Source organism: Crocodylus porosus, unplaced genomic scaffold (assembly GCF_001723895.1).
Source record: "Crocodylus porosus isolate Cpor-Errol unplaced genomic scaffold, CroPor_comp1, whole genome shotgun sequence".
In the NCBI taxonomy this organism is placed as follows: domain Eukaryota; kingdom Metazoa; phylum Chordata; order Crocodylia; family Crocodylidae; genus Crocodylus; species Crocodylus porosus.
Genome location: NW_017728931.1, coordinates 54851700 through 54862173, shown reverse-complemented (window position 1 = coordinate 54862173; position 10474 = coordinate 54851700). Strand labels below are relative to the sequence as shown.

The 10474-nt window shown below is 43.1% G+C and overlaps 1 protein-coding gene across 4 annotated transcripts in view; it reads left to right on the top strand.

Moving 5' to 3' along the window:
* Nucleotides 1-10474, top strand: part of NR2C1 (nuclear receptor subfamily 2 group C member 1) — a 92314-nt gene continuing 81840 nt past the window's right edge. For 2 of the 4 annotated variants that reach the window (XM_019545057.1, XM_019545058.1), the window contains exons 1-2: nucleotides 8-135; nucleotides 8479-8536. The gene's annotated coding sequence lies outside the window, so the exon portion shown is untranslated. Of the gene's footprint in view, nucleotides 136-8478; nucleotides 8537-10474 lie in introns of all 4 variants that reach the window. The other 2 variants (XM_019545059.1, XM_019545056.1) reach the window with 2 other exon arrangements.

Below are 10474 nucleotides of genomic sequence, written 5' to 3'. Positions count from 1 at the left end.
TACAGGGCGGCGCCGTGGGTTCGCTCCGCGCATGCGCCGGTGGGGTGGGGTGGGGTCACGAACTCTGACCTCCTGGAGCTGCCGCCGCCGCCAAATAAACCTGCAGAAGCCGCTGCCGCTACTGCTGGGGCTCAGGTGAGGCGCTCGCCCCCGCCCTTATCTGTCCCCTTCCCCCCGCAGCCGCCATTTTGTGTGTGACGCGGGGGGCGAGAGGCCTGGCCCCGGCCCCGCTTTGTGTCCGGCCGGCCGGCCGGGGCCTGCCCGCGGGGGGCTTGGCCTATGCGGCTCCGGTGTGGTGGGAGTGGGGCCAGACCCCGGCTGCCCCAGGAGCTGGAGCCGGCTCCTCCCCGTAGCTCGGCCCGGCCGGAGCACGGGAGACGCCTGCAAGACAGGCCCCAGACTGCCCCGGGGGCAGGCGGTGCCCGAGCGCTCGGTCCGGAGGGGCGGCCCGGCTCGTCCTGCGCTGCGGGTGCAGTGACAGCGTCGGGAGCCTCTCGTCTGCCTGGGTGGCGGCCAGGGGGAGTTGGGTCAGGTATTTGGAAGAACTTTCTCCCCCGGGGGGTGGTGAAGCACTAGAACAGGAGACCCAGAGAGGTGGTGTGGCCTCCATTCTTGGAGGCTTTTAGCATCTGGCTAGACACAGGTTTGGCTGGGATGATGCATTTGGGGCTGGTCCTACCTGGAGACGAGGGTTGGTTTAAGTGCCCTGGTGGGGTCCCTCCTGTTGTAGGATTCTGTGACTTTTCTAGAGGCCAGGCTCCTCCAAAGGTTAACAGCTCTTGGCCCCGCAGCCTCTCCCTGCATTCTGCTCATGTGGGGCTTTTGGCCCGCTGATATGTCCTCTACAGGAGGTTTATGTTGAGCAGATTCTTTTTGGTATTGGGTGCTGGAACCGGAGCGTGCTCCATCCACTCCATGCATTGACCTGGTATTACAGTGCTTCCAGGATCGGTGCTTCCAGGATCGGTGCAAAAAAAAAAAAGCTCTCGTTACAAACCAACTAGTGGGAGCTGAGGAGCGCGAGCTTTGCTGAGCTGAGCTCACATGCAGAAGTATTTCTCAGCCTTGAAGCAAGTGAGGCTGAGCTTGAGAGGAGAAAGGATCTTTGCAGAAATAAACTTGGTGAAGTTGGTTTTGGTTTTACAGGGCACTGGTAGCTAGGATTCTTGATAAGCCAATTAATTTGCTGGTGGTATTGGATTGTTGTTGTTAGTCATGATGGTTCAGGAAATAAAGGTAAGGATTTTTTGTGGGTCATGCCTTTTATTGGAGGGCAGGGTAGATGTGCACCTTGCAGACTAACCAAAGTAGGTTTCATATGCATGTGTATGGCACAAGTTTTCATGAGCTGAAGCTTACTTCATATATGTAGTACAAGCTTTCATGAGCTGAATCTCACTTACATGAACGAGAGTGTGTGTGTGTGTGTCCTATTTTTGTTACTCTGTAACAGTGGTTCTCAACCAGGGTGGTGGGAGATCCTTTGAAGGGTATAAAGAAGTGTGAAAAAATAAGCTCGGGCCCAGTCCCCTAACTTAATGACTGGCTCCTCTGGAAGGAGAATAAACTCTGTAATAAATAAGTTTTGGGTTTTTTTTTTTTCTCTTTTTGTAAATAGGGTGGTACTCAATTCAGAAACATTATGGAAGGGGAACTTGAATCTAAAAAGGTTAAGAGCCACTGCTCTGTAAGGTACAAATCTACCCTGCCTTCTACTTGGCTTCAGCTTATGTGGCTAACTACATATTTTTGTTCATGGGTGACACTTATTAGGTCCCCTGTATGGTTAGGATAAACTTGGATAGGTTTTCAAATGCAGTACACTTCATTCAAAACCTTGTTCAAACTCAAGTCTGCAAGTGGTAGTGGTTATATCATTAAAGGCAGGTGGGGACATGGTATTGTATGTACTGGCATTGCTCTTGTTGCTGTTTCTTAGAAGATGGAGAGTTAATTTTTTTTGTCATGGGAAGGGTGTCAAATCTTATGTTAATCTTAACATAAATTTAAGAGCTGCAATATGTAAATACTGCAGTGCAAAAAGAGACTGTTGCTATTCTGGTGTCCTGTGTTTCATTTTTGTAAGGCTTTTTGTCCTACAGTAACCAAATTAACATTCCCCTCTTCCCCCCCGTCCTCCCTCCTTTCTGTAACATCCTTGTGCTTCTAAATGGCTTTTCAGAAGGCAGTATTTCCTGTCTGAAAGGAGTAGGTATTTTTTCCCTGTACTTTATCTTAAAATGACATGTCACCATATCCAAATGCATCCATAATATTCAAGAGGGCAGAAATCATGATAGATGGCAATCTAACCTTCCTCTCTTTGTGTGTGTCCTTACTAAATTTAATTGAATTATTTTAGACCATTTTTCTAGTTCTTTAAGGTCATTCTGACTCCTCATCCAAATACCATCTTTCAGCATATGCAGCTCCATCCATCTGATGTCATTTGAAAATCTGCTGACTGTGCATGCAGTCCTATTGTTCAAGTCATTAGTGAAAATACTGAGCAGTACTGGACTCGGGATATACCACTGGAGGCCCCCATTCAATACCCCCCTCCTAATGTGTCATTGAGCCATTGATGATTACTTCTTGAGCAGACAGTCATATTCCACTTTACAATATTTTTATCTAGACTGTACTTTTTCAGTTCACTAAAGAGTGTCATAGGGAGACAACAGTATTAAAACCCTTACTCTAAAATAAATGCAAAACTCTGGAATTCTAGGTTCAGCAATACCTTTTATTAGACCAACTAAGAAATTGGAAAAAAAATTATCTTTTTCTGCAAGCTTTTAGGCACACATGCCCTTCCTCAGGGTCAGGGAACATTATAGATGGTAAAAACATATACAGTATGATGTATACTACTCTTTCTATCCCTTCCCCCTCCAACTGTCCACAAAATCTGTTGCCTTTTATAGAAGGAAATGAGGTTGGTTGAGTTGACAAATCCATGTTGGCTGTTCCTGATTGCCCTTGTTTTCTTCTAGGTGCCTAGAAACAAGTTCATTAAAAGTTCTTTAAAAACATGCTCAAAAATCATTCTGGATATCAAAGTTAGATTACTAGTCTATAATCTCTTGTATCCTTATTTTTTTTTTTTTTTTTTTTTTTTTAAAGGGTGATGTATCTGTCCCCACTTCTTCAGTTATCCAAGCATCCATCCTCAGTGAGTTTTCAGAGAGAAAAGCCAGTGGCTGAAATGATTTCTGCCAGTTCCTTTAGTACTCTGGGTTGTATCGTGTTTGGCCTTGCAGACTCTAAAACACTCAGCTTCTTGATTTAATTTAACTTATTGTTTCCCTATGACAGGCACTTACCTTATTTTCTTCCTTGCTGTTAGCTGTGTTTGTCACCTGATAGCTGACCTGATTCATGAAGACTGAAGGAAAAAAGGTATTAAATACTTCAGCCTTCTCTGCATCGTTCATTATTAAATCATCTCCTGATTTGTTCAGGGACCTACACTTTTCTTGGTCATATTCTTCTAAAATATCTATTGAATGGTGTTTTTGTTGTTGACTTGCCAATTGCATCTTATGTCGTGGCCTACCTGATTCTTCACCCCGCATACTGATGCTTTTTATTTATCCCTAATTATATGGTCAAGTTTTTACTTTTTCAAATATTTCTATTTTAGTTTCAACTTCATTGAAAAGTTCAGTATTTATCCAGGCCAGTCTCTTGCTTCACTTTCTAGTTTATCTTTGCATCGCAACAGCCTGTGTTTATCCTGGTTAATATAGCCTCTTTAAGGTACAACCAACTCTCCTGGACTCCTTTTCTCCTTAGACTTGTAAGATCCTGCCCACCAGTTTCTTTAAGTTGTTTAGCACCACTGTCTTTATTCTCTTCTTGTTTTCTTCCTTCAGAATCTTTAATGCTATTATTTCATGGTTTCTGGGTGTGACTAGACCATCCTGCCAAGTGTCTGTCTAGTCTACTCTTGAAAGCTTCCAAGGATGAAGATACAGCAACTTACCTAGGTAGCCTGTCCCAATGTCTGACCGCTGTCATAGACAGTTCTTCCTAATCTCTGACCTAAATTTCCCCATCTGAAGCTTGAGGCCATGGGGAAAAAAAACCATCTCTGTCCTCTATAATTGGGTTTCAGGTATTTGAAGGCTGTTATCATATCCCTCCTGCCTCAGTTTTCTCTTTCCCAGACCAAATAACCCTAGTTCTTTTAGCCTTTCCTTTTAAGTCTTGCCTCCAAGGGCCCTAATGATTTTTATTGTTATGTGGGAACTTTTTCCAAGCTGTTCAGATCCTTCCTGAAGTGTGGGGCCCAAAACTGGATGCAGAACTCTAGGTGAGCCCTCGCCAGTGCTGAATATAGTGGAAGAATCACTTCCCCTGATTTACAAGTGATATTCCTGTTAATGCAGTGCAGTGGGTTTTGGGGCTTTTTTTGTAACGAGTGCATTGTTGGCTCGTATTCAGCTTATGTAGCCCCCAGGTCTTACTTTGTAATCCTGAACCTTTGCCAGTTATTCCCCTATCTGTATTTGTGCATGCAATTATTCTATCCTAAATAGAAGACTTTGCATTTGTTCTTTGTTGAAAATCATTTGATTGATTGCAGACCATTTCTGCAGTCTATCTGGATCATTGTGGATCCTAGCCATACCCTCTGGAGTATCTGTTACTTCACGAAGTTTGGTATTGTCTGCAGATTTGCTAAGCATGTGCTTAGTCCCATCCTCCAAATTGGGACTTGGCAATTATTTGGGCCAGAGGACCACTTGGGGAGTTTTTGGTGAGCTGTCATGGGCTAGGTCAGCACCTTCTGTCCCCTAGTCCACAACAGCTCACCAAGACTCCCTAAGTGGCCCTCTAGCCCAAATAATCACCCACCTCTGATCTAAGGGCAGAAAGGTGAGTGGGACAAAGGTTAGGGAAACCTAACCTTTGTTTCTTCCCTTGCCCCACCCTGAGTTCCCAGCACTCAGTGCTGGGCCAGTGCTGCACTGGTTTCTGCTTCAGGCCATGTGGTTTATGCAGCTGGCATAAGTCCTGCCTGACCTGGTCGTGTGCTGGGGACTTGGGGTTGGGCAGGAGCTGCTCCAGCTGTGCCCATGTGGCAGAAACCAAAGCTGTGTGGGGGAACACAGTGCAGCATTGCGTTTAGTGGCATCCGTGCCTCTACCAGGCCCTGGCCCTGGCCCAGGAAGCCCAGATGAGCCAGGAACTGTGGGTTTCTTCCTCCCTGCACTCCTCCCATCTCCAGTGGGAAAATCCTTACCTGAGCTTCAGCTTGCCATGGGTTTGCTGTCTGGTCTGCAGATGGCCACAGGATTGGAGCTGCATGCAGACAGCCTCACTAGGTAGAAGCCTGGCCAGGAACTTAGCACCCCTTGCCTTGGAGCATACACTGAGGACTTGTTTTTGTTTGGTTTTGGTTTTGCTGTGCTTTTATTCCTCTTTTAACTGCAGATTTTTCCTTTTGTTACAGTTCAGTCTTAAACAATCCTTGTATATTAAATACTATTTCAAGGCTGCTTAAGAAATTGTTCTTTAACTTCTTAGAATTTCATTTCAGATTTTACATTTTCCAAAGTTTGAAAAGAACCAAGACAAGCAGCTTGATTTTTTTTGTTTGTTTGTTTTTTAAATTGGTTTAGACAAATATCTAACCCATGGGTAGCCAACGTTTTTTGGCTGGAGTGCTGAAGAAATCGCAATGTCTACCTTGGAAAATGCCGGAGTGCCAGCATGCCAGAAAAACAAAACGGGGGGAGGATTACATGGCAGGATGCACTGTATATTAATAATAATTAATAATTATAAGTGTTACCTTTTTTTGTGTATTCTTTTTGTTTGAGCATGTTGCAATGAGAGAGTGAGAGAGACAAAAAGAGACTAAGAGAAACAGGAGCGAGAGAGAGGAAAAAGGAGATCAGAGAGAGAACCAGACACATGCACACAGAGAACCATGTGCACAAACACAGAGAACCAAAACATACCCAGAACAGACACATGCACACACATCCAGAACCAGATACGTGTGTGCACACAGACACGCAGAACCAGACGGAGGCAGACAAACTCACAGAACCAGTTGCGCAGGTGCACAGAGCCAGGCTCCTGGGCCACTGGACAAGGTCTGACCCAACAATGCCCTGGTCCCACCAGAGCCCCTGTGCTTCCCTGGGGAGCCAGGCCCCAGGCTGCAGCACAGCTGGCCAAGGCCCCAGCCTGGAGCCTGCCCATCAGCCTAACCAACCACCCACCCACCCACCCACCCCGCACAGCTAAGCATGGAAATGTGCGGTGTTCCTGGCAAGGGGCAATACCAACCTCATCCTGGTGTGGGGCGGGTGGGCGTCAGGTGGGCTCAGCTGTAAGCCTTGCTGTGAGTAGCCTGGCCTCTCTGGTTGGCAGCATCTACCAGAGCCTGGGCTGGCTGGAGCCGGGAAGCTGCAAACAGCTGCTCCGGGCTCTGGCATCGGCTCCATACTAGTGGGTGCATGTGCACCTCAGGGTGGACAGTTGGAATAGGACCTGAGGCAGCACAGCCCTCCTGCCGTCCACCCCAAATGGAGGCACAGAACAAAAACGTGAACATTGCTCTAGAGACTGCGGTCAGAGACAAGAGACGGCAAATGGTTACAAGCAGTTGGAGAAGGGAAGTAGTGAGGATAGAATTGGTCAGTGTGCTGGCCAGCAATCTAAACTAGTGGTGCTCAGCCTTCCTGTCCCATGTGCCAGATGAGTAGTGTGGAGCCAATCCACAAGCTGGATCCAGTGTGAGGTTGATGCTCAGAGGGCAGAAGCCATGTCATCTGGTCTTCAGGGTCCTCACAGGTCAGGAAATGTGGTGGTGACTGGAAGCTGCAGCAGTTAACACTGCCACCCGTCCTCTTCCACTAAATTTTCTAGACCTGTACAAAGTCCCACAGGTCAGATAACCTGGCTCCATGGATTGGATTTAGCCTGCAAACAGGAGGCTGAGCAACACTAGCCTAAGCCTTTGTCAACTCTTCTATAGATTTCAGAGCGAAGGAGCGTTTGAAGTGAAATTTGAAGGAGGATAGCACATTAGGTTTGGAGATATTTATGTGGAACTTGTTTGACCTTGTTTGAAAATTCAGATGGAAGGCAGCATCAGTAGCTACTTGGAGGTTGGTAGTCAGTGTGTTGGTAGTGAATGAGAAGGGACTGATGAAGAAAGGCCTTGAATGTCAAAGGAAGTAGCTTGATGCTCCAGTGAAAGAGGAAGGCAGTAGAATTAAAAAGTGTTGATGGGGCCAAAAGTACTAGAGTAGGAAAGGGATCTCTGTAGCAGTATTTGAAATAACTGTGACCAGGACAGGATTGCATCAGAGAATAGCATTTTTTATGGTAACAGCATTTCAAGAGGTAGTTATTCCACCATGTGATTTATATTCGGTCTAAGATATTTTAAATAGAATTCAGAAAACTAAGCTTAGTTTGTAAAATGCTGTATTCTAATTAACTTAATTAAAATGCTGCATTCGCACTCCTCAGATGCAGCTTATGTTTTCAGATCTTACCTGTTCCTTTCTGACAGATATAGTTAAAAAAGAAATTTAGAAGCCATTGACTGGTATTAGCCATGTAATATTTTGACCTGTGCCAGGGGTCAGCAACCTGTGACCTGTAGACTGGATCTATCCCACAGAGCCATTTGATCTGTCTTGTGGATGTGGGGCTTTAGCAGTAGAGGCCTTCAGCAGTTTTCCCACACCACTGTAGAATGGAGCTCCTTTCTGTGACCTGAACTGTGTCACTGGCCCACAGCCTACAAAGGTTACTGAGTGGTAGGAGGAGCTGGGGGGAGCTGTCGTTGTCACAAAAAACCATCGTCGATTTTAAAATAATCCAATTTTTTATTACCAGTCTAGAAAATACGTATGTAAGGTATGATATACAGGGATTTGGATTGCTATGCACATGGTAGAGTAGCAAAGCTTTACGGTTGAAAAGCATTTCTAATTCTTATTATGTCTAAGGAAACCAGTGCATATGTTATCACAGGGATCTGGCTGACTTGCTTCTGTTTGCTTCAATCAATCGTTCATGTGAAGATGGAAAAACTAGGAGCTCAGCAACTGGAGGGCTTCCAAGATCAGTCTTCTTTTGGGTTATCTTGGCTGATGCCTGGAGTAGTACATTATTTTCTCTTCTAATACCATACCGTCTGTAGCCTAGTAGTACATGTGAGGAAAGTAATGTTCTTTAGAGTGGCCCTTTCTCTCTCATGTCAGCTATTATATTAAGTGCTTTCAGAAGATACCTCAGGTAAAAAAATTTATTTTAGTTGAGGATGTCATGTTGAAAAAATTATTGAAATAAAATAATATGGTTCAGATTAATTCAGGGATAAGAAGTTATAGAGGCACAATCATAATGTTTTGGTTTAAAGTTTTTTAAACTTGTGTTAATTTTTTGTTTTGTTTTTTAGGCAGTGCAACTGAAAGTGTCTCCTTTTTGTTTATTTAACTGCAGGGGTCTTCAGAGAGTGATTATGGATCCCTGATGTGAAGTTATAACGTATATACCATAGGTAAGCAAAAATGAACATAAAGCTTGTTATATAAATCCCAGCTACGTCGCCCTCCACATACATGTGCACATATATGTTGGACTTTTCTAAATGGGGAGGTAAGGTGAATCAACTAAAGGTGTAAAATTAATATGCTTGAATTAAAACACATTCAGGCGAGTAAATTGGCCGTGATATGGTAAAGCTTAATCTTTCTGAAACATAGCTGTGCCGTTGTAATGTTCATGTGGATGATCTTGTTTCCAGATAAGAGTAGCTTTCTTCAGTTCTTAATCCCTTTTCCAAGTCACATAAACTAAACTACAAACCCCCGCTTACTCTGAAAAATAGTGTATACAAAGAGAATTGCATCAGTATAATTAAACTGTTTAAATTCATTGTATGCTAGATTGGAAAGTGTTTTCTGTGTAGGTATTTGTAAAGTATCTTTTATATAATGCTTTATGTACTAGAAGCAGTCTGTTTAGTGAGTAATTCCATTCTAACAACATACAAAATTTTGCTCAAACAAAAGCATAGTTTGGAATATAACTGAATTCAGCATCTATCCACTTCAAAGTCTTTAGGAATCCACAAGTCCATTGAAGTCAATAAGAACTTTACAGGTAGTAGGATTTTTTTTTTTTTTTTTTTTTTTTTTTCATAAATCAAACTAGTAGTCTATAGTTCAACTTAAACTATTGACACATTCTTTTTAAGAACAGATTTTCAAGCCTAGCTCTGATTTTTGAGTTACATTTGGAAATCTGTGTACATAAGTATTATACATTTTGAAATTATTTTAATTTTTAATCTGGGGGTAATTTTTTAGCTTAAAATTCACTCATTGGTGAATTCACAAAACAGCCCCCATTTCTGTAAGACAGGCAACACCTTTTGATATTCTTGTTGCTTATGCACAAATTGCTAAGATGACCATGTCAGAAAGAAGGTGAAAATAGATTGGTCCTGTTGATTGGTCCTGTTTAAAAACAAAATAAACAAAACTTCTTCCCCATAGCACTTGTTGTAATTGTATTTCTTAGACAAGAATTTTAATTTTTAATGTAGAAGCTTCATTTTTTTCTGAGTGGTAAGAGAATCGATAGGGTTGAAGCACTGGCTACAAGGGAGGACTTAAACTTCCACAGTTGAGAGTTTGTCTCTACACAAAGAAGTTTTATTGGTTTAAATAAAATCAGAACAAGATTATGTCCCTGGTTTGACTGGTGTAACTTTGTGGATCAAGCCTAAGTCAAGTCAGGTTTACAAATTATTTTGTTTGATTAAGCCACATCCCTCTCTTGGACTTAGAATAGCTTAAAACTGTCTTGGCTCAGTTTTGGGGTAAAGATTTTTTTTTGGTAAAAGTTCAAAGGTGTAATGTTGCAACAGATCAGGTGCATCAGGGGAACTTCTTATGTAGAACATAAGTTTATCCTCGGATAGCGTCCATATAGAGTGGACTATTTAAATCTTTGGTATCTGTTCACTCAGACATCTAACAGGCAGTTGAGAGAGAAGCTCTTTGCTAGGTCCCCCACTCAGTTGAGGCCAAGAAAGCTTTCAGCTTCTTGGGTTCACTCAGGAAAGCACAAAGTCACAGACTGCTTCCTATTTTTAAGTTCCAGCGGTTTTTGAATATATATTAAAAAAAACCTCATTAGAGAAAAGGAAAATCATTCAGACCTTTGTTCTAATTCAGCAGGTAGCTTAAAGAGGGGTCACAAACACAATTTTGTTCAGCAGTTCACCTTTTACTTTTATTTAGAGGTTACATCAACAGGAAAAGGTGTTTCAAGTTATAAGATAAATGGCTAGGAGGGAGGAGTGGAGAAGTGTGTCTGCATTTGATAAAACACGAAACATTAGAAGACTGGCTTTCCAGGCTTCTGAGAAGGTATATCACAGCCACAGTGAAAACAAAGTTTTAAAGCTTTACCAAAAAGGCACCTCCTG